Raw genomic sequence first — 21,365 nt, forward strand, 5'->3', positions numbered from 1 at the left:
ACATTGTGTCACATCATATAGTGTTGGAAAGGTGAGATTTTAAGCTTCATTTAACCAAAAAAAAAAATAATTCGGGTAGGTTGAAAAAAAGTTACAGCTGTTCAAATATGAGTGAAAATATTTTGAAATTTTTGTATAGAAAAAGGGAAGAACGCCACGCAAGCCACCAATGAAATTTGTGAAGTTTACGGAGAGGATTCTGTACCAGTTCATGTAGCAACAATGGTTCGCTCGCTTTCGTTCTGGAAATTGCGATGTGAAAGATGCAACTCGCCCTGGTCGACTTATCGTTGAAAAAGTCGATAAAATTATGGAAAATATTGACCAGGACCATCACATAAGCAGCTATGATATCGCTAAGGATCATTCATCATCAAACGGTTTGGAACCATTTAAAAAAGGCTGGCTACAAAAAGAAGCTCGATTTTTGCTGAAACGAAATCGACGAAAAGTGGATAAAATAATGTGTGAAAAAGATCGTGGTCCAAGCGTCGTAAAGCTCAACAAGTGGTCGCAAAGCCAGGATTGACGCTTCAAAAGGTTATGCTGAGTGTTTGGTGGGATTGGAAAGGCGAACTGCTTTAGCTTGGTAAGCCGATTGATTCTACATTTTACTGTCAACAATTGATGAAATTGAAGCAAGCAATTGAAAAACACAGCCAGAAATGATCAACAGAAATGGCTTCGTCTTACATCAGGACAACGCTAGACCACACACATCTTTGATGACTCGGCAAAAACTGGAAGAGCTTGGCTGGAAAGTTTTAATGCATCCACTATATAACCCTGACCTTGCATCATCGGACTACCATTTGTTTCGCTCAATGCAGAACTCCCTTAATGGAGAAAAGTTGGCTTCAAGAGAAGCCTGTGAAAATTACTTGTCGCAGTTTTTCGCCGTGAAACCAGAAAAGTTTTACACTGATGGAATAATGTCTCTAGCGGAAAAATGGCAAAAAGTGGTCGACCAAGATGGTACATATTTGGTTCATTAAAGTTCATTAGAAATATTAAAAAAATAAGTTGAAGTTTGATTAAAAATACGAAAAGGCTTTTTCGACTACCCAATTTTTGATTGTTTTTGCTTTCATTTAACAATTATACGACCACAAAGCTGAGCTGAAGTGTAGTGAGGAAAGAGTTACGAATCGAACACCCCCTTTAATATTAGTGGTATACATAATTCCCGTAGTTCAACATAGGCTTCGTTTTCTTAGCAGGCAGCTGGTGCTTTGAGTAATTTCCAATAGTTTTCAAAAAAAAGTCGAATTATTTTAGCGAGTGTTCTTTTGCCGCTCGGTTACCAAAAAATAGCGCTAATTTAATCACTGAAAATGGTCTCCTTTCCCATATTGAACTCCGCGAATATAGCTGAACATCAACCTTTGGTTCACATTTTCGCCAAAGATATTGAAATAATTTAAACTTCAACCGCTTTTTATCTTTTAATTGATTTTAATGAAAAGTTTCCCTATTATCTGCAACACAAAATGCACGGTCAGAGCCACAACGCTCTTATCCTTAGTAGCGCCGCACTTCTGCTATTATGATTATTCCAACGGCAAACTATGAAAGTGTAAATTTCAAATGATAACAAAACAAAGTGACTGCGCAAAGACTGCGACTGGCCTTCTTCAGCAGTGAGTATTTGAAAAGTGCTGAGTCAGCAAGGATTTCTCAGCAAATGAGGACACGCGAATCACAACTGCCGGCATTACGGCTAAAAGCTTTGGTGTGTGTTTAAAGTGCGCTGGCGGCTGGTCAAATAGAGGCAGTTAGTTGAGAGACAGATTTGCTGCTTTTGAGACGCTTATAGTCTTAACGAAATTGGCGAGCGTGCTGTGCATTTGTCGACGTTATTTATTTACATTTGCGAAGGAGTTCCGAGTTGAACCAATGGTTGGTGGAAAATCATACAATTCGGTGCTTAGAAAATGGGGTCGTTCTGGTGTTGGCTGGAAATGCGTGAACGTGGTCATGAGATTTAGTTGAACTTGATTTTCAGGATATATGTTTGTGCTCTATTTTCCTCTGTTAATTACCGACCATATTGTGAACTAAATCAGCTGCTCGGATTCCAAGGCATATTAGTTTTTATATACGAGTAATTATATAGTGAGCTTTTTCACGACTAGTCGAATCGAGAAAAGAAAGTTGAAGGAGGAGTTTTCTGCAAGAAGCTCTCCCTCTAACTTTTTTTTTAGCTACCAGACTTCTTATTCTTTTTTGTCGGTAATAGCCTTGTTTACAACAGGGAACCAGACTAATGTAGTGTTTTTTTAGAAAGAAGGAGCTGCTATTAAGGTATCAGTTGATATACTGCTCCGGTGTGCAGCCTCTTTCAGAGAGGTGATCCGACCGCAGCGGGATAATACCAGCGCTGAACTCGTAAACTGTGTCTCAAAGGTAGTCAAGGAATGTCTGCTTTCGCAATAGCATCAAGTTACTTCATATTCAGATTCCTTTGGGTGGCTGGTCATAGTGGATTGGGTGGGAACTTTGGATCTCGCATGCACTTACCCGGCGTTGGGCAACAACCAGCTTCTGAGCGTCGACGTGGTTCTACAGAGGAACACAGGAGATCTACTGGTCTACTTGCTATTAGAAAAGTGCATCTTGCCGCAATCGTAACAGTTTTTAGACGACATTGTCCATATGTTTTCATGCGGTAAGGTTAAAAATTTTATCGGACGCATGTTGTATAAAAGAAGGTGAGACAAAAACAAAATTTCTCTTTAATTTGCCAGCCTTTGCCAGAGTGAGGTTGAAACATTTCGGTAGTTTTGCTTTCTTCGTTTCAAGAGGAAACTAATATTGGCTGTTCTAACAAAATTTTGATAAGCTCAAAGCGATTAGTCGAATTATGAAGGTGTTATGATCAATTATATAGGAGTTTTAATGCGTTCTAAACGGTCCAAGTGAGATCCCTGTTAGGATCGACCTCTAACCTATAACGCACTAGAGGTGACTGGTTAGAGAAGATAATGTAATGTAATCTAGCTGATGAATTCATGATCTTATCATAAACTTATATAAATTTCACAATTTGTTAGACGCGAGTAACTAGCTCATCAGCTCATACCAATTCTGTCATGGGTGTTAAGTGGTGGGTATCGTTAGGAGGGTTACTGAGCTGTTCGGTTTGTATCCGGCTCAAATTCAAACTCAGTGATTAGACAAATAATCAGTGCGATTTCCAGATAATTTGGATTTTTCTCCCTAGCGCCAGCTAGTGTCGTTACTAACCTCTGAAAGTGGCGAAACGAACAGGCGGGTGTTATAAACAAAGTAAAATGACATAATCAAATATAATTAAAAATGAAAGATGTTATACTCCATTTTGCCTTATTCTTGCTTTCTTGTGTACATTTTTTATTATAAGAGCCTCGTTCAAATTTTGCGTGTAAAGAAGTGGCGAATCGAATGCGTCTATTACTTCCTCCATACATCCTTCCTACTCTCTCCACACAATTTAAATATAATAAATGCTAGTATTTTGCATTAACACGTGTTAGTCTCCGGTTTAAACTTTCTATGCTCTCGGCCTACCTCAATTTATCGCTTTAAGTCCCATCAACCGCATAACCGTGTCATAATTCTCAATAAATGTCAGCGGCGCTCACAAATTGCCGTCGACATTGTGTCATGCCGGCATTTTTACCACAAAAATCGTTCAAAACGGTAAAGAACGCGCTTCCGTTTTTATACAAGTGCTCATACATTAGGATGAGGTGGCAAGTAAAAATTTATTTTTTTTTGGTTTTTGAGCTCCATTTGTTTAGAAAATATATGTATGTGGAGTCATTGTTGAGTATTTCATATATTTGTTGAATGGTTCTTATTACAAATTTATGTTCTTTCGGAAGTTCCTCTGGTGATAAGGTGGATGGGAACAAAAGAGTACCAAAGTGTATTCCAACTTCTTCTCCAAAGTATTCATATTTATCATTTACTTAAGTTTAAGGGTAGGTCCGGACATTATACGCATTTTATGTCTGTATACACAAGTATGATTTATATTAATTGTTCTAGCCAAGGTAGATTACTTTTTCTGAGGTAAGGTCGCTGATGATGCTTGCTCTCAAAAGTCACACTTTTCCAAATTCAGTTTCGGTTCAAATATTGAGTAGTCGAAAAAGTCTTTTCGTACTTCTAATCAAACTTCAACTTATCTTTTTTTATATTTATACTAATAAATAAATAAACAAATATGTACCATTCTGGTCGACCACTTTTTGCTATTTTTCTGCTAGAGACATTATTCAATCAGTGTAAATCAAAATTTCGAAATTTCCAGAACGGAAACGAGCGGACCATTGTTGTGCTACACGAACTGATTCAGCATCGTCTCCGTAAACTTCACAAACTGCGTAGCATTCTTCCCTTTTTTATACAAAAACTTCAAAATATAGTGAATTTCTTCATTATTTCCACTAATTTTTGAAGAGCTGTTACTTTTTTTCAACTTCCCTTAATTTTTTTTGGTTAAATGAAGCTTAAAATCTCACCTTTCCAACACAATATAGTATGACACAATGTGATTTGTAGCACTGGAGATATACCAATGCTACGACATCTATTGATAAAATACGAAAAGACATTTTCGACTACCAATAATATTATAGGTTTTTAAAAATTTGGACTTCATTGAAATATTTATTGAATATATTATAAATATTCGTACTTTATAGTTCCAGAATGCGATAGAAAGTACTGGTTCTGAGGTTCGGTGTTTGTGTTAGACTTTGAAGCATGAAATGAACATTAATTAATTTTTGGTAAAAATATACATAGTCTCCTATACCTCAATATACATACATATATATATATATATATGTATGAATGTTCCAAATCAGATATCAAAACTACATTTTTAAATTGCTCTATAACTATCAGAATTAAAAAAAAAAATTCCAGATGGATGATGTAATTCGACGATCAAATCATTTTCTATGTCTTAAGTCGAGTGAAAGGTTCAAGCGAAAACAATCTTTTCAATTTGACAGAGAAATTTGTGTTTTTAGATTTATTTTAAGCATTATGTCACACCATACATTTTTGGAGTATCTTTGATTTCGATATATTAATATAGCAACCCTTGTAGTAAAGCTCCTTCCGACGGGAAAATTGGCTCAAATATGCTCAAATATTATTAATTGTATACCAGTATCTTTATAAAATTATTGATCTTATAGCGAAATCCTCTCCTTGGCTTTAATATACATATTAGAATTTATTATTTCTTTAAAGGAAGCAAAGTGGTTAAAATTTATGGAATTATACCAATGTAAGTTAAAGCTTATTGTGATCCTTTAAATAGTTTACGCTTTTTTGTTGCCTTAAAAGTATGTATGTATGCTTGAAAGTCGCTGAACCATCCCTATATTACTAAGAGACTTAAAGCTGTGTACGCTGGGTGTAACAAAGAACACACGCACTCATACACTAAGAGATGCGCTTAAAGACTGCGTTTTGCATATTTCTAGGCGCAAATATGCGAATATCCTTCGCCACTGCATTCTGCCATACAACGTGCAGTCATAAGTCAGCGACTCTGTCACTTTGTGTATTTATTATAGGCGAGTGTGATAATTTATATGCGGCGGTGTCAAGTGTGCTACGCACAAATAACACTTACACATACACATATACGAAGGATTATTTGCATATTCAAGCAAATATACAAAAGAAGTTAATGTTAACTAAAACCAACCGTTAAGTTTAGGAAGGTGAAAAGTTTAGCTAAAGTAAGCGGTGAATTCAAAAAATAGATAATATTTTTTTTTTTATAAAAGCAAGAAATAACGGTAACTTTTGCTGCGCTGCTTTCTTTGGTATTCAAAAATCGAATATTTTAAAAAATTTTGAAAATAGTATCTTTAAAATATTTTCCAATTAAGCAAATAAGTTTTAACTGTGGTGAATTATGTGCGCACGCAACAGGTGTGGTGGTCTCACCAACACATACACATCTGCAATTGCTCACAAATCATGTGCATGACAGCTGCAGCGCCAACAACAAAGTGCTCGGTAATATAAACACAACAACAACGCCAACCTCACAAGCCACCAGCTGTGTTTATGGACATGCAAACATAAAAGAGCGTGGGTATGTAGGGTTTATAACCCTTTCCGTGTGTGCGGCGTCTCTTTATGCCATATTTTGCTGGCGTCGGCATGGCTATCAGTGATTTGCTGCCGCCATCGCTGGCAAGCGTGAAATGGCAAACAAGCGAGGCGTTAAAGTCAATAGATAATACTCATGGGCACACATACATATATATACATATATAAATATATACATACATACATGCAAACACACATACATAGTTGTAGGCAAATGTACGCGTAATAGACACGTGATAATCTGTTGATTCTCCAGCGGCATTTGATGTTTCCACAATCATTTTATTATCCATTGCCGCGCGCTATATTAAACAGTTACTCGCGTATTTGTATGTGTGTTAGCACTGGCCAGCTATCATAAACTTGTCAGTACAACTGGTTGGTGATATTTACTATCACGCCTGTCATATAAACAATAATTTTGTTGTATTTCTGCAATGCTTTGTGGGGCAGCTGGCGCTTTTCTCACCGTAGCTGGGAGATTTACGATTGGTGAAGATGATGACTCGCCCAGTTATTGGTGAAGGTTTAATATTAATTAATGTAAACAATAATGGATATGCTGATGAAGTGCGGAAAAATAACAAAAAAAAAGTAGTAACAACAATTTCAAGAAAGATTGCTGAGAAGAAAATGTTAACGATGGTCAACAGACTGGTGTAAGCAGTGGTTCTTTCAAGAGTGTTGAAATGTTGGATTTGATATTTGCCTTTGGGTAAAAATATCAAATCTTTTCGCCTATTTTAGTAGGAAAAATAATGCCATAATCATTCGGAGACAAATTCTAGAAGTAATAAAGATAGACGCATTAAGAACAATGCGGAATCGCAGGAAGAAAAATTTTAAGCATTGAATACCTGGCAAGGTATATTAGATCTTGATTTGTGGAGAGAGTAGATTATAATATAAGTCATTCTGGGAGATATTTTTTACGTGGCGGGTCTCAAACCCAGCGCACTACCCAGGGGAGGGATGTTTCACCTTCCCACTTTAGCTCGGCTTTAAACGGATGTTTTTTAGCTACCCAGAGGATACTTGGTCTAAGACCGGAAGTCGTGAGCTGTTTGAACCATAGGGAAATGAATCATTTCTGGTCATTCCCAACTGAATGAGGCTCAGAGAACTTTCCTCACTGCTATATGTTGCAGACGTAGGGACAATAACAGCATCTGATGAGTCGGCGTTAGGAGTTTTCAAGAGAAAGGTTCTGTGGAAAATTTATGGTCCTTTGCGCATTGGCAACGATGAATACCATAGTCGATGGAACGATGAGCTGTACGAGATATACGAAGACATTGACAGACAGACATTAAGAGACAGCGGCAACGCTTGATATGTCGTCCGATTGGATGTCGTCCTGCTCTGACAGTATTCGATGGGAGAAGCTGAAGAAGAGGACGACCTCCACTCCGTTGGAAAGAACAGGGGTCGAATCGTTACACCCGCGCACGGATCGGCAAACATACGAAAGAAAATTACGTGATACGTCAATCGTATGCGGTGATTGCCATTACGACATACTATAGCTAACGGATCGTAATGTATTTTGAATTCGCAATAGTTTTTAAACTGCATGTCATCATGCCAGATTACGATAGAAGCGTTACGATCACGTATGTCATAATACGAAATACAGGCTTTTACGTGACGAGTGATATGTTCACGGATGTAACGATTCGACACCAGGTGGAGAAGGACCTGGCTACACTTGGAATCTCCAAGAAGTACACAAAATGCATTTGGCGATTTTTGCGATGAGTGAAATTATTAAACAAAGATGTTCCATTAAATTTTGTGTGCGGAATAAAAATTCTGGTGCCGAAACATTCAAAATGTTGGAAAAGGTCTTCAGCGATAATTGTTGTTCGCGAGCAAATGTTTTTGATTGGCGTAAAATAATTCAAAGAAGGTCGAGAACACGTTGATGATGAATCAAGTTCCGAACGGCCATCAACATCAACTGATGATCAACACGTTAACAAAAGAAAGCGACTGGTGTTTGAGATTCGACGATTAATAGACAGAGATGTTACTGGCATTGTTGAAATATCGCAAAAACCTGTGAACACCATTTTGAAATATGATTTGGGCCTAAGAAAAGTGAAAGCACGTTGGTTCCAAAATCGTTAATTTTTTTCGAAAAACAACGTCGCGGTAACGTCTGTGAAGTAATGCTTTCCAACTACCAGGAGCCATAATCCATGCTTTCGACTCGGAAACAGACGATCAATCGACCGAAAATCGTGGCAAAGGTGAGCCGAAGCCGAAAAAACCACGTCAAAGCAGATTAAAAATCAAGTTGACAGTTTTCTTCGATTATCGAGGTGTGGTGCATTCCGAATTCTTTCCGACTGGGCAAACTGTCAACAAGGAATAGTATTTAAGTGTTATACGTCGTTAAGCGAAGATATACGTAAAAAGAGACCGGAATTAAGGGCCGACAACTTTTGCCATTTGCACCATGATAGTGCACCGTCACAAACTGCACTAATACTTCGTAAGTTTTACGCAAAATTTTCAACCAATGTTGCACCGCAACCACCATGTTCACCGGATTTAGCTCTGTGTGACTTCTTGCTATTCATCAAACTCAAATGACCGCTCCGGGAAAACCGTTCTGAGCCAATTGAAGATATTTAACGTTATTCGCTTCGCGCATCGAAGGCTTTTCCAGAAATTGACTTTAACAACTGTTTCGAGGATTGGAAAAAACGTTGGCATAAGTGTATTGGGGCCAAGATTGACTTCTCTGAGCGAGACCACATAGATTATGCAGAATAAATTAAGAATTTCAAAATTATGAACAAAATCTTACTATTTTTTCTCTTGGTAGTATACAGCATGCACTTATCAAATTAGAGGGAGTGGAGGCTATCGCTTGAGAGGATTCTTAAAGACGTACTACATGTTCAGAAGAACGCCATAAAATTTAGTTAAAAGACAGTTGTAATTCAAGCAATTTATGGAAAAGTCGTATCTAGTATTTAAAGTTTGTTGCACCGAAATTACTATTATATTTTTATCAAAAGCAAAAGATTCCATAGAAGGACTGATCGATCACTTTGTATATGCTATAGTGGTCCAAAAATCTGGAATTGTTGCGAATGTTTGAAAAGGTTGAAAAACACAAGACTACGAGTAGTACAAAGACTTCAAAGACGGACGATAGATCGTTGAAGACTTGCCTCGTTCTGAACGACCTTCAACCTCTTCAACTGAGGAAAATATTAAAAAATGGATGATATGGTGCTTGAAAATCGTCAGGAAAGTGTTGGGGAGATGGCAAGGGAGCTCGATATCTCTCGCGAATCCATTCGAATGATTTTGGTGGATATTTATGGGTATGAAACGCGTTATTGCCTGACTCGTCCTTTGGAGTTTTACATATCAAACAAGTCAACAATCATGGGAATGTAGGGAAAAAACGAGCCGTTTGATGTATCATGAATTTGTTCCGGAGAGACAGACGGTCAATAAGGAGTTCTATTTGGTCGTATTAAGGCATTTGCGTGAGAACATCCGTCGAAAACAGAACACGGAATTGTAGAAAAACATTTCATGGATTTTACGCGTTGATTATGCACCGTCGCAACGAGCCACGATTGTAACCGAAATTAAAGCCAAAAACGCTGTGAATACCATCGATCAACCACTTTATTCACCAAAATTTTTTCTTGTTCTTTTTTCCCGTTTTCAGTCGATCGAAGAAACAAAATTCGAAGAAGGAGCTGAAGATTATCCCAAAAAGGCTTATGAAAAGTGTTTCGAGGACTGGAAAAATCTTTGAAGGCGACAAAGTAAATATTGATCAATAATTAAATATTTTGCGTTTTATTTACAATTACTTTTTGTCACGATGTATATATGTATACTTACATATATATTATGCGACGTTGCCTTCTGGACGTTACAAATTTCGTCGCATTGCCAATATATTTTGAATTTCCTTTTACGGAGCTTTTCACGTTACTAACTACGTAACTAAATCTTTGCTAAGCAACATTCAAATTAGAAGTTGTCCATCGCCATTAACTGATACTTAACGATCTATAAAAATTTGCAGCAAAACAAAGAAAAAATAGAAATTCCAAAACTCAATTTCCGAGTTTTTATCGGGTGGTGACACTTTATTGCATATACGTTTTACACCCCATTTATGTACAAAGTACCTTCTAGCACTACTTATCCAACCCTGGAGCAAATATTTCCAGCCAATTAGCCGTGACATAATTAACCAAAATAATTAATTAACACTTTTACACCGTCATCGAAGTTCAAACGCAGACTTTGTTTCGCTTAACCGAAAACAGCGCCGCAGAATGCGTAAGTCAAGCCAACAACAACGCTAATATAAACACTAAAACAATATGGACGACAATAAAGTTTAATCCAATTTCGAGCCAGCAGCGTGTTCGGCAGCGGACGTCTCCAAGCAAAAGTGTGGCGACCAAAAGAAAGCAGCTTAAGGCTAACACGCAAATAAGCGAAGAAGGCAACAACAATAAGGGGAGGGAGTAACTCCCATACAAAGAAGTTTTGCCATTTTAATAACGAGGGCAGTATGATAACACAGTGGATTTTGTAAGCATACCTTTTTAGTAAATTCTAAGACTAAAAGAGGGTGTCGAAAGATGAGAGGGAAGTGGAACCTTTTCTGATCCAGTCTTTCTATTTGTTTGAGAGCAAATTATTCTCAAAACTGGAAGACTTACTGTTGTAATGTTTAGTTCTGCCTTGTTCAGGTGGGTTTATGCAACGAGCGTTTAAGTTTCCATAATCAAAACTATACAACTCTAAATGTTTTCTTCTTCTTCTTTACTGACGTAGACACCGCTTATACGATTATAGTCGAGTTAACAACAGCGCTCCAGTCGTTTCTTCTTTTCGTACTTTACGGAGTGGAGGTCTTCCTCTTCCTCTGTTTCTACCGACGGGTACTAGTGTTCTCTTCCATCCGCACAATATGACCCAGTCAGTGCAGCCCCTGTCTCTTAATTCGCTGAACTATGTGAATGTCGTCGTATATCTTATACAGCTCATTATTCCATCGAATGCGATACTCGGCGTTGCCAACGCGCAAGGGACCATAATCTTTCGCAGCACCCTTCTCTCGAAGACTCGTAACGTCGACTCATCAGATGTTGCCATCGTCCAAGCCTCTGCACCACATAGCAGGACGGGGATGATGAGTGACTTATAGAATTTTATTTTTGTTCGTCGAGAGAGGACTTTATTTCTCAATTGCCTACTCAGAGCGAAGCAGCATCTGTTGGCAATAGTTATACTGCGATGGATGCCATTATTGTTGCTGTTAATACTGGTTCCAAGATAGACGAAATTACCTCCGACTTCGAAGTTGTGACTGTCAACAGGCAATCAGTCTTACCAAGAAATAAAGCAGTAGACGGAGCCAGAAATTAGAATTCTCCCTGAACTTCTACCTTCATATCATGGGTTTTTTGGCGCTTCCGCTGACGAAAGACACATCGCCGAGCCTTTTCCCCAATGTTCTGTTTTTTTCTTCTCATGGTTTAACCGATGAAACCAATCCAACAATTTTTTTATGGATTTCGCATCATTTAAGCATTCGAGGGAACTCGATAAAAAGTTGACTCTTTTGACTAATACTGAAAAGACTTTCTTTATATTAATTTCTAACTTCAATGCAGTTTTACGACGTTCCAGTTCGTGGAGTACGAAATGTGCCGAAATCACACACGACTTTGTTAAATTTTCGTTCCAAATCACCACTTCATTATCTCACTACCCTCGTACTCGTCTATTTGTACGTGCTTGAGAAACAACAGTTGAAAGTTGAAAGAATTCCTCAACTACTTTATAACAGTTTATTTAACGGATTTAGCAAATGCGTAGGTGCTGTGGAAAGCGCGAAAGAATAATTGAAGCAGAAAAAAACTTGAAAAAGTAATTGTGACATTGGCCGGAAAGCCATAAATGAGACTTTAACAAGGACATTATCTATTCATTATTTTACAAGCGAGCAACGGAGCAAATAGGGAAAAAATACCACAAAGAAGTGTGGCATGCAACAAGTGGTGTGCAGCTATGGGAAAAGAAATGTGGCAATACGTCAGCAACTGTAAATGCTCGTAAGCGCGTAAGTAACCCAACTGTTGACTTGGAACTGGCCTGCTGACTGGCTAATAATTCTCGGTTGATCTTTCTCATATCCGCCGTGGCAATGAGTTTTTGTTGACAACAATGCCAATACGATTGTGTGCCTCCAATACATATATGTATGTGTGTGTGTGATCGTGTTGCATGGTTCTGCGGCAGGTGCTGATGTGCGCCGTAAAGTGAAATCGTCTTTTACGGAAGTTTAGTAGCAGCAAAGACAGTCTTTTTTGCGCTTCCACAACAAAGCGCCATTCGAGCTGCTGATGATGACGTTTGCACGGCGGATGCGGAGGGTTGAGACATGGCTGCGCGCGGTGCGTTGGTGCACCATTACAATATTGCTGCTCTCCGTCTATCTGTCCGTCCGTCCGTTCGTCTGTCGGCATCCGGTTAATGAACGACTTTGGCGCAAATTACAGAATTGCTACAGCAACCGTGGCATTTCGTTCTCTGCTGCCATAAAGCAGCCCTAGCAAAGTGAAATACGAAGAGCGAACGAAAGGTGTTGTGGAAAAAAAGCGACAACTTGCAGCTAAGATAACTAGAAAGCACGTAAAATGTGACGTGAATGGCACTTACGCATTTGTTGTTGCAGCAAGTATTGCTTCCTAATTATTTGCCCGTTTGAATAAATAGTTGTTTGTCTGTAAGTCCAAAAAAATACTCGCTGGAATCGAAATGTATCGACAATGAAGTTTTCTGCTTCGGTGAAAAGACCGAATTTTTTACAGAATTTGAGCTGACGAATGAAAGTTCTTTGAAATAAATTGGCTTTTAAGAATTATAACAAAAAAAAATATAATTCTCTTACAAAATAATTTCAAAATAATTTCTTCATTTTTTCAACTTCCCCGAATTGTGGTATGACATAATGTGATTGGTAGCACTGGAGATATACGACTGCAACCAGATCTATTGACAAAATACGAAAAAACTTTTTCGACAACACAATATTTCGCATTTTTCTGTAAATCTCTAACATGTAATGCACAAGTGACGAATCGAACAAGCAACTCGTGTATATTAAATATAATGACATTCTCAAATCGAAGGAGAGTATGCAATTTTATGTATTTATTGAGATGTATGATAGAGCTCTCTTGTAACTTATTGTTGTTTCGTATGCACGATTTTTGAAAAGAGAGCCAAATGGCGAAGAAAAGAAAGTGTTGATGTAAGGAAAGACTAGTGGAACGGGTGTCCGATTTTTCAATAAAATTATTCATACTTCAGTATATTGTTGCTAGCTTTTTAGTTTTGTAAAAGCTCCACAAACTTGCCGATTGCTTGATTACTCAGTGAAGCTTAAGATTTGCGATTAAAGAGATTCTTAAATTTAAATATCTGTTTAAAAATATTTTTTTTGGTTTTTTCACAGTAATAATTGTTAGGCTTATATGAGAATGATAAATCTGAAGCAGCTCTTACAAGTATATTAAAGAATTACAATTCTTAAGGGGTTACATATGTATACGGGTTTCAAATAATCTAATTTTTTTATGGTCTTATTAAATTTTATAACACCTCTAGAATATTGTTCTAAATTTTCAATTTGAATCGAGTAATAGTTTCGGAGATACAGCTTTAAGAACTAGAGCGCTCGAGGATAGCTGGGCTAAGTGTGCTGTTTTTAAGCGCGTTTTTTCTCGAAACTGTGTGTTTTGAAGTCGGTTGGAGAGATTTCTCGAGAATTACTGGACGAAAGATTTTTTTCGATTACAGTTATTAATAAAAAATCTCGCGAAATTTTAATTTTTTTGGAAAAATGTCTGCCAAAATCCAATTTCTGTTTTTATTTCCTTCGCCCAAGTTCTAAGTTAAGCTTTTGACTAAAACACGTATTTTTTCACTTTAGATGATATTGTAAGAAGTTATCCTGCCAACGCGGGCGCGTCTTTTTCCAAGGGGTCACCGGAAATGGCATCGCAATGGTCGAATTTAAACTACTTTTTGGCAAAAAATTCTGAATTTTTTTATTAAATGTGAATGCTTGGAGCAAAAAAAAAAATTCTAATAAAATATTTAATTTTTATATGAGAAAAAATATTATATATTAAATATGTATATTGAAAAAACGCTGTTTTTTTTATCGGAGGAAACCCATGTAATCCTTTAAACTTCCAAGTTTTAAATAAAATCGTAAGCTCTTAGTGCTATAATTGAGAATTCAAGGGTCTAGAAACTATGTAAAATTGATCACTAATGTTGACATTCATATTATCCGGTGGCTTACTATGTTTAAAACTTATCTACACTTTTCCTTAAACCGTTTGAGAACTCAAAACTCTATTGCTTGAATGAAAAAAAAAAAAAAAACATCTTTTGGCTCAAAGAGCATAATTTCGAAGTAGAATCCAAGTACATATATGGTACATGCCTATGAGTTTTCCGCGAACACCCCATACGTCCAGTATTATATATGTACATGTTATATATGTATATACAAATGTGTATTTGCTAAGTTTCTACTTTTCCCACACATTCACGAAACCTTGAGGCGTGACGGTAATGAGTAAAGAAATTTCTTTCTCAGCACATATATGCACCTATATGTATGTATGTATGCAAATTCCAGGTACTTGTGCACCCATGTGTGTCCATATGTGAGTTTCACTGTGAGCCAAAGGAAATTTCTATTTCATTTTTGTAAGTGCTTTGACCAATTTGTGTGTGCATCACTTCAAAAATTGGTTACTTAATTTTTTTATCCTTCGAGCATGTGCTAGCAAACTGGCAATAATGCTAAAAAATGCTGAAATTTCTCGGTTACACGGAATTTTTGTTAAAAAGGGTGTCACAGGTTTGTAAGCAAAACTAATTAAGAGCAGTTTGAGAAAAAAGTTTTTTTTGCTATAAAAAGTAATTGTTTTTTTTTGCTGTCTTTTATAATGAAGCCTTCGAAATTCTACTCTTGATTAGTAATGTAGATCAGGCAAGTAAAAAAGTGAAATATTTTTTTCGCTTGATGCTTCTTCTGCAGTTTCTCCGAGTGTGAGCTCCAATTGTAAAGGATCTGTCCTTAGTTTTGCATTTTCTATTATCTATTTTTTTATGAAATAGAATAGCAAATCTCGCTTCCAACTACTTGTATGAACGCACACTAAGCCACCATACAATATTTGATAACTTTGCATTTATTGCTTACAAATTTTTATGCGAGAAAATTATTTTTTTTTTTCAATTGATTTGTTATAATTTCATTACGCTTTGGACATTTCAGCGTTCAATTCACCTCCTCTGCGGCTCTTTGTTTTTATTACTCAATAGAGTAATGACAGAATTGCTACAAATAACTGTACTTGTATTCTTTGTATTATCCCAAAAAGCTTTCACTATTATTGCTCTAATAGCATCTGCGTGTGTGCGAGTGTCTGTGTGGGTGGATGGGGTGCGAAATTGCGTGTAATTGCTTGCAGTTGTTTTGCCGTTGGTGAATTTCTTAAATAGATTCACACACACACAGATATGCACATATGTATGTATGTGTATAGGCAATGTTCTCAAATGTCAATCATTAGGTCAACCGAAAAGGCCATCAAATGGATGTGTCTATGTATGTATGTATATACATAAATAGAGCATCATTTGACGGCAAAGACATTTCCTTGATCTCAAATCATTTGGTGTTCTTTCAAATTTGTCGGTGGAAAGGCGAAGATATTTCCTTTTCTGTTTCAAGGATTTCCCGTTAATTTCCAACTAGTTGGTGCTTAAAGGTTATCATAAATTTTTTTTTGGAAAGAACTCACAAACATTAGCGGAATATATTTTGAATTCACTTTTGGATGTTGAATACCACTTTATATGAATATTAAACAAAAATCGAGACTATGATTAATTAAAATTTCAGCATCACTTTAAATTAGAGACAACCGCAGGTTAAAAGGTTCGATTGATTAATTTTCTGCTAATTTCAAATTTTTTTATGTAAAATAGGTACCAAAATTCCAATAGTACTTCCGATCATTAACAAATTGTCTCTGATTTTCGATTTTGACATTTCTTCAGCTATCCTTAGATAAAACAAAAAAAAAAAAAATCGGCTGTACGGAAGCCCTTCACAAGTGCATTCTTTATAGTCTCGATTTCTATATTTGGATCGGTCTGTATATATGATATATACAGCTATATGCTATAATGATCTCATCTCAACAATTTGCTTGCGGAAAAGGACGTCTGAAAAATTTCACATCGTTACCGTAAAAACTGTCGAGACTGCAACAACTGAAGCCGCTCGACTTTTCCAAGCGACATTGCTTCGCTCTATGTGCTCTTGAAAAATTCCAAGACGATCAGACGTTTTCAAGCCAAATTTTGTTCATTTGTTCAACAATAAGGCCTATTTTTGATTCAATGAATATTTGAACAAGCAAAATTGCCGCATTTGAGACGAAAAGCAACATGAAGTTATTCAAGAGCTGCCATTTCATCCAGAAAAAATAACGGTTTGGATTTGTGGGCCGGTAAGATCATCGAGCGATAACCATGATAATCGACTATTTGATGCCTGAAATTGAAGCATTTTATTTCGGTGACATTTTGTTTCAACAAGACGGCGCCACTTTCCACAAATCACATCAATTAATGTATTTATTGAGAGAACACTTCGGTGAGCAGGCAATTTCCTATTTTGGGCCGATCGATTGGCCACCAAGATCGTGTGATATTAGACTTTTTCCTGTGGGGATATGTAAAGTATAAACGGCGGACAATCCCGCCTCGATTCAGGCCTTGGAGCAAAATATCACGTGCGTCATTCGCCAGTTACCAATTTTAATGCTCGAATGAGTCATCGAATGGTGGACTTAACGGATGGGTCATCTGAGACGTAGCCGGGCAACAATTGAAAGAGATAATCTTCAAAAAATAAATTCCAAAGAATCTGCTTTCGAGTGATAATAAACATTCCCATTTAATTTGAAGCTTGTGTGGTTTTTTCTTTCAAAAAGTAGGAAACCTCGAAATGGATCACGCTTTATTTTTAAAAATTAAAGTTAGTTTTCACTTTTGGATTATTGAAAAACAATAACTTTCTATATACAATCTAAATTGATTTCGACATGCGCTCAAAAGACTTTCTGAAAGTGGAATCAGTTTTATCAATTCCTCAGTAGGATTCCGGAAAGTGAAATATGTTGAATACTATGTGAATGTCACAAGTGGGCAGCACTGTGTGTAGATGATTCCAAGTACCAAAACCTTTATCAGCTTAATTTAAAATATGATATTTATGAAAGATGTCTTAGAGTAATCTCTGCTTAATTTTAGCTACTGAAATTCAGGTGCGATTTCGACGTCTATGTGAATTTTATAATTGTAAAAGAGTATTTTTTGGCATCCACGAATTCGCATGTGCTTTGGAATGTTTGAAAAGAACCTCGATTGTCAAAAATCTATTACAGTTGGTACACTGCTTTTTGAAAAACCCTATTTTCATGTACATATGTATGTCTTGTATCGACTTTTTATCGTACGCTAGACTTGTGTTTCGAAAGATTTTGAAAAGTTTTGTACAAAATTATAGCCGACTGCAGTTCTATATTATATACAAGTATGTGGATTTTTTTCAGATGCTGAATTACAATTACAAAATCTCAATTAATGTAGAAACTTATAACGCTGACAGCTAACTTCTTAGTCGTCGAATTACTTTAAGTTAAAATGATTTTTTTTAATAATGGTGAGAGTAAAATTTATTCTAAAACTATATAATAAATAGTGACACATTTGTTTTGAAGTTTCATTAAACGAATATAGTATTTAACAAGTAAGGAAGAGCTCAGTTCGGGTATAACAGAACATTTCATACTCTTGCAACTTGCAAGGATTAAAGCCAGAGAAGTACCTTCAAGTACATAAGGCTTGTTAGTTAGGCGAGTTTTCACTCGATTTTATTCATTCTAAGCACAAATGTGCACCGTTATAAGAAAAACAAGCTCTTTCAATTTTATTAAGATAACTCACAAATTGATCGATATATGCGGTAAAAAGACACCTGGAAGCTCAAAAATCTTTATATTAGGTATATGGGTGCCAAGGGAAGTATTCTACCCAAATTTCAATTGTATGTCTCACATATTGACCGTTATTTTCGGTAAAAATTCAGCTCAAGTCAGGGCTCTGGAGTCCACATATTCAGTAACTAAGAGCTTGAACAGTTTTGGTTTGATTTACGCGACTTTTAGTCATAAAGTGGCACTTCTGAAATGCACCATTTCGTGCAAAGTTTTATCTTGACATATGAATTAATATTGATAATAAAAGGAATATCCGTAGAATGTCATATACCGAATTTGTTTTCATATAAAAAAGTGGGCGGTGCCAAGCCCACGTCCAATTTTTACCGAAATTTGAAAAATCATTATGAATCAGCATAAAATGTGAGATGAAGTATTGTAACGCCAGTTAGAATAATGGTGGCGTTTAAAAGTTTGTGATCCGTGGGATATTTGCGGTGTCTTTATTATGAATTTGAGTTCAAAAGTTTTCCATCATGCACAGCGGTTTTTGTAAATTTAGTAAATTGTGTTGGTTTGACACAAAAAATCCTGCGTATTAGAAAACTTTTACTATAATATTGCTTACTTAGCATCCCAAATTAGCATAATCAGCCTCTAACATTGCAGTTACAAAATGACTCTAAACTAACGTTATCTATTAAGCAATCATCCGTAAAAAATGAGTATAATTATATGAAAGATTAAATAAGTTGGGGATTAAATGCAAAAATGCTTAGTATTCCACAAAGCACACGCTATTTACTTTGTTCAAATATAAACATATTTAACGTTCGGCGCCTAAATGTAGGCAAACACGTTTCAAAATATAACAAATGTATGGTAAGAAGTAAAAAGCCGCTGGTAAATGTGAGAATATGGATGTGAGAAGATTTTTTAAGAAGTATTTCCTTTAGTGAGATTATGCTTAACAAAAATTAAAAAAAAAAAAAAAATATTTTCAATTTCACTAATATTTCCGAGTACTTATCAGATATTCAAATACGCCGATTTGATTTATAGTGCAAATAGCATAGATTTCATTCAATTTATTGTCCACTATTTTAGCTTTTTTCAATACCAAAGTAATGCATCATTACTTTTTAATACCAAAAAAACCCTTTGAATATGAATCCTTTATTCAAAACTTTGCACATTTCACAGTCATTGCACTCGAAATGCTTGAGAGCTTATTCGCACTTAATCCTTAACTCTTATTTCTCACTAATGCTTAAACTAACTGTTAATACACACCAACACAAGCGTTAACAGCAAACTGTTGCTCTTTATGCTGAATATTAATTAAGACCGAATACTTGAACGGCTCTAGAGGATATTCTGCTGTGTTTTCTTTTGTTCACACCACTTTTGCCTCAGTCCTGGCTGTATTGTGTTGTTCACAGGTCAAGAGTCGTATAACTTTTGAGGTTTCTCGGATGCAGCAGGTCCTCTTATATTCAACAGCGGCGGCCAAATGTGTTGATAACGTTGCCAGCAACGACAACAACGACAATAACGGTGTGAAGGCAGTTATTACACACACACACACACACACACACACACACACACACACATACATGCAAATATGCAAACAGGCGTACATACTACAGAAATTTTATTTAGCTGCAAACTCACCACACTCAACACCAACACAACGGCACAGCCAGTCGTTCATGTGCAAGCGTCAACGCAGGCGCTGCTCGGCGCAGAAATGGCCGGCAATTGGTAGTTGTTGGAAATTTCACTCGCAGCTTTGGCGCGCGAATTCGCTGGCGTGTGTTGGTAGCAGCATATTGCAACAAAAATGCGCATATGTTCTAATTTTGTAATGCTGGAAAGTAATTTAATTTGCTTTACAGGATTTTAAGCAATAATTTTGGAGCGCTGCATGATTTTACTATTTTTTTCAATGTAATGTGATGGTGTGTGTGTGTAATGTTTAAAAATTCTTGTGCAAGTAGTTACACTTTACTGGCAGTTCGGCTTCTTGAAATTTCACCACAGCACTTATTTGGTTACTGCATCTTTTAGTTGTATAAGTAAGTGTGTTATTATTTGGCAAGAGAAGGTTTTGGTTTTGGTCATTTGATGTTTCAGGTTCAAGTTTGAATTAACGGAAGTTTGAATTAACGTTTTGTATATATGCAGTTGTGTGAAATATTTTTATTCTGACTTTTTTGCATAACTAATATATTTTTGCGCCCAAACTTTGCCATTTTCCACGAAGTATGTAACACCTAGAAGGAAATGCCGGTGACCCTATAAAGATCGTGTATATAAATAAATGAAATAAATAAGTGAGTCGGTTTGTATGTACACTTATAGGTCCCTATGTTTCTGAGATATCGATCTGAAATTTTGCACATGTTCTTTTCTATATAAGAGTCTACTTATTTGCTGGAATGGACGATATTAGAAGCACTAAAGCATACGCTGCCATACTCCATCTTTTCGATACTTTTTTGATACATTTTGAGAACAGGAAATTGTCCCGGCGTCCTAAATTTGGAGAATATGGCAGATGTGGAAGAAAATCGAAGCCCAAATAGTCGATTATTGACCTCGTTTTCACTGACTTGTGACACGTTGCATTATCTTGGTGAAACTGCACTTTCATTTTCTTTGAATGTGACCGTTTTTCCGCCATTTTGTCCTTCAAACTGTCTAATAACACTATGTAATAGTCGCTGTTTCTTCCTTCTTTTTTTTTTCAGGTAGTAAAAATAAATTATTCCATACGTTTCCCAAAATACAGATGTCATAAGCTTGCCTGTTAACTGTTGTGGTTTTCCAGGCCTTGGAGCGGGTTCATCGTGTGCAGTCCACTTGGATGGCCGTTGTTCGGACTTTGGAATGAACGGATGGCACCATGCTTCGTACATTGTCAAATATCGACGCAAAAACTCGAGCTCGGGTTTGGGATCCGCCACGTAAAGGTGAAATACCTCCAGTTATTAAACAAACAGTCGTCGCACTCGCCACCGAGCTCCCGCATTACTGTCGACAGTCATAACTTCGAAGTCGTAGATAATTTCGTCTATCTTGGAACAAGTTTTAACAGCAACAACAATGTCAGCCTCGAATTCCAACGCAGCATAATTCTTG

General features: G+C 36.6%; 1 protein-coding gene across 1 annotated transcript in view; it reads right to left on the bottom strand.

The window, feature by feature from the left end:
* The window catches only part of LOC126751609 (allatostatin-A), a 32,605-nt gene extending 12,908 nt beyond the window's left edge, over positions 1–19,697 (bottom strand). Inside the window, exon 1 of the mRNA XM_050462013.1 lies at positions 19,515–19,697. The gene's annotated coding sequence lies outside the window, so the exon portion shown is untranslated. The remainder of the gene's footprint in view (positions 1–19,514) is intronic.
* Between the last annotated feature and the right edge of the window lie 1,668 nt (positions 19,698–21,365).

The sequence above is a fragment of the Bactrocera neohumeralis genome, chromosome 2 (genome assembly GCF_024586455.1).
Source record: "Bactrocera neohumeralis isolate Rockhampton chromosome 2, APGP_CSIRO_Bneo_wtdbg2-racon-allhic-juicebox.fasta_v2, whole genome shotgun sequence".
NCBI lineage: Eukaryota > Metazoa > Arthropoda > Insecta > Diptera > Tephritidae > Bactrocera > Bactrocera neohumeralis.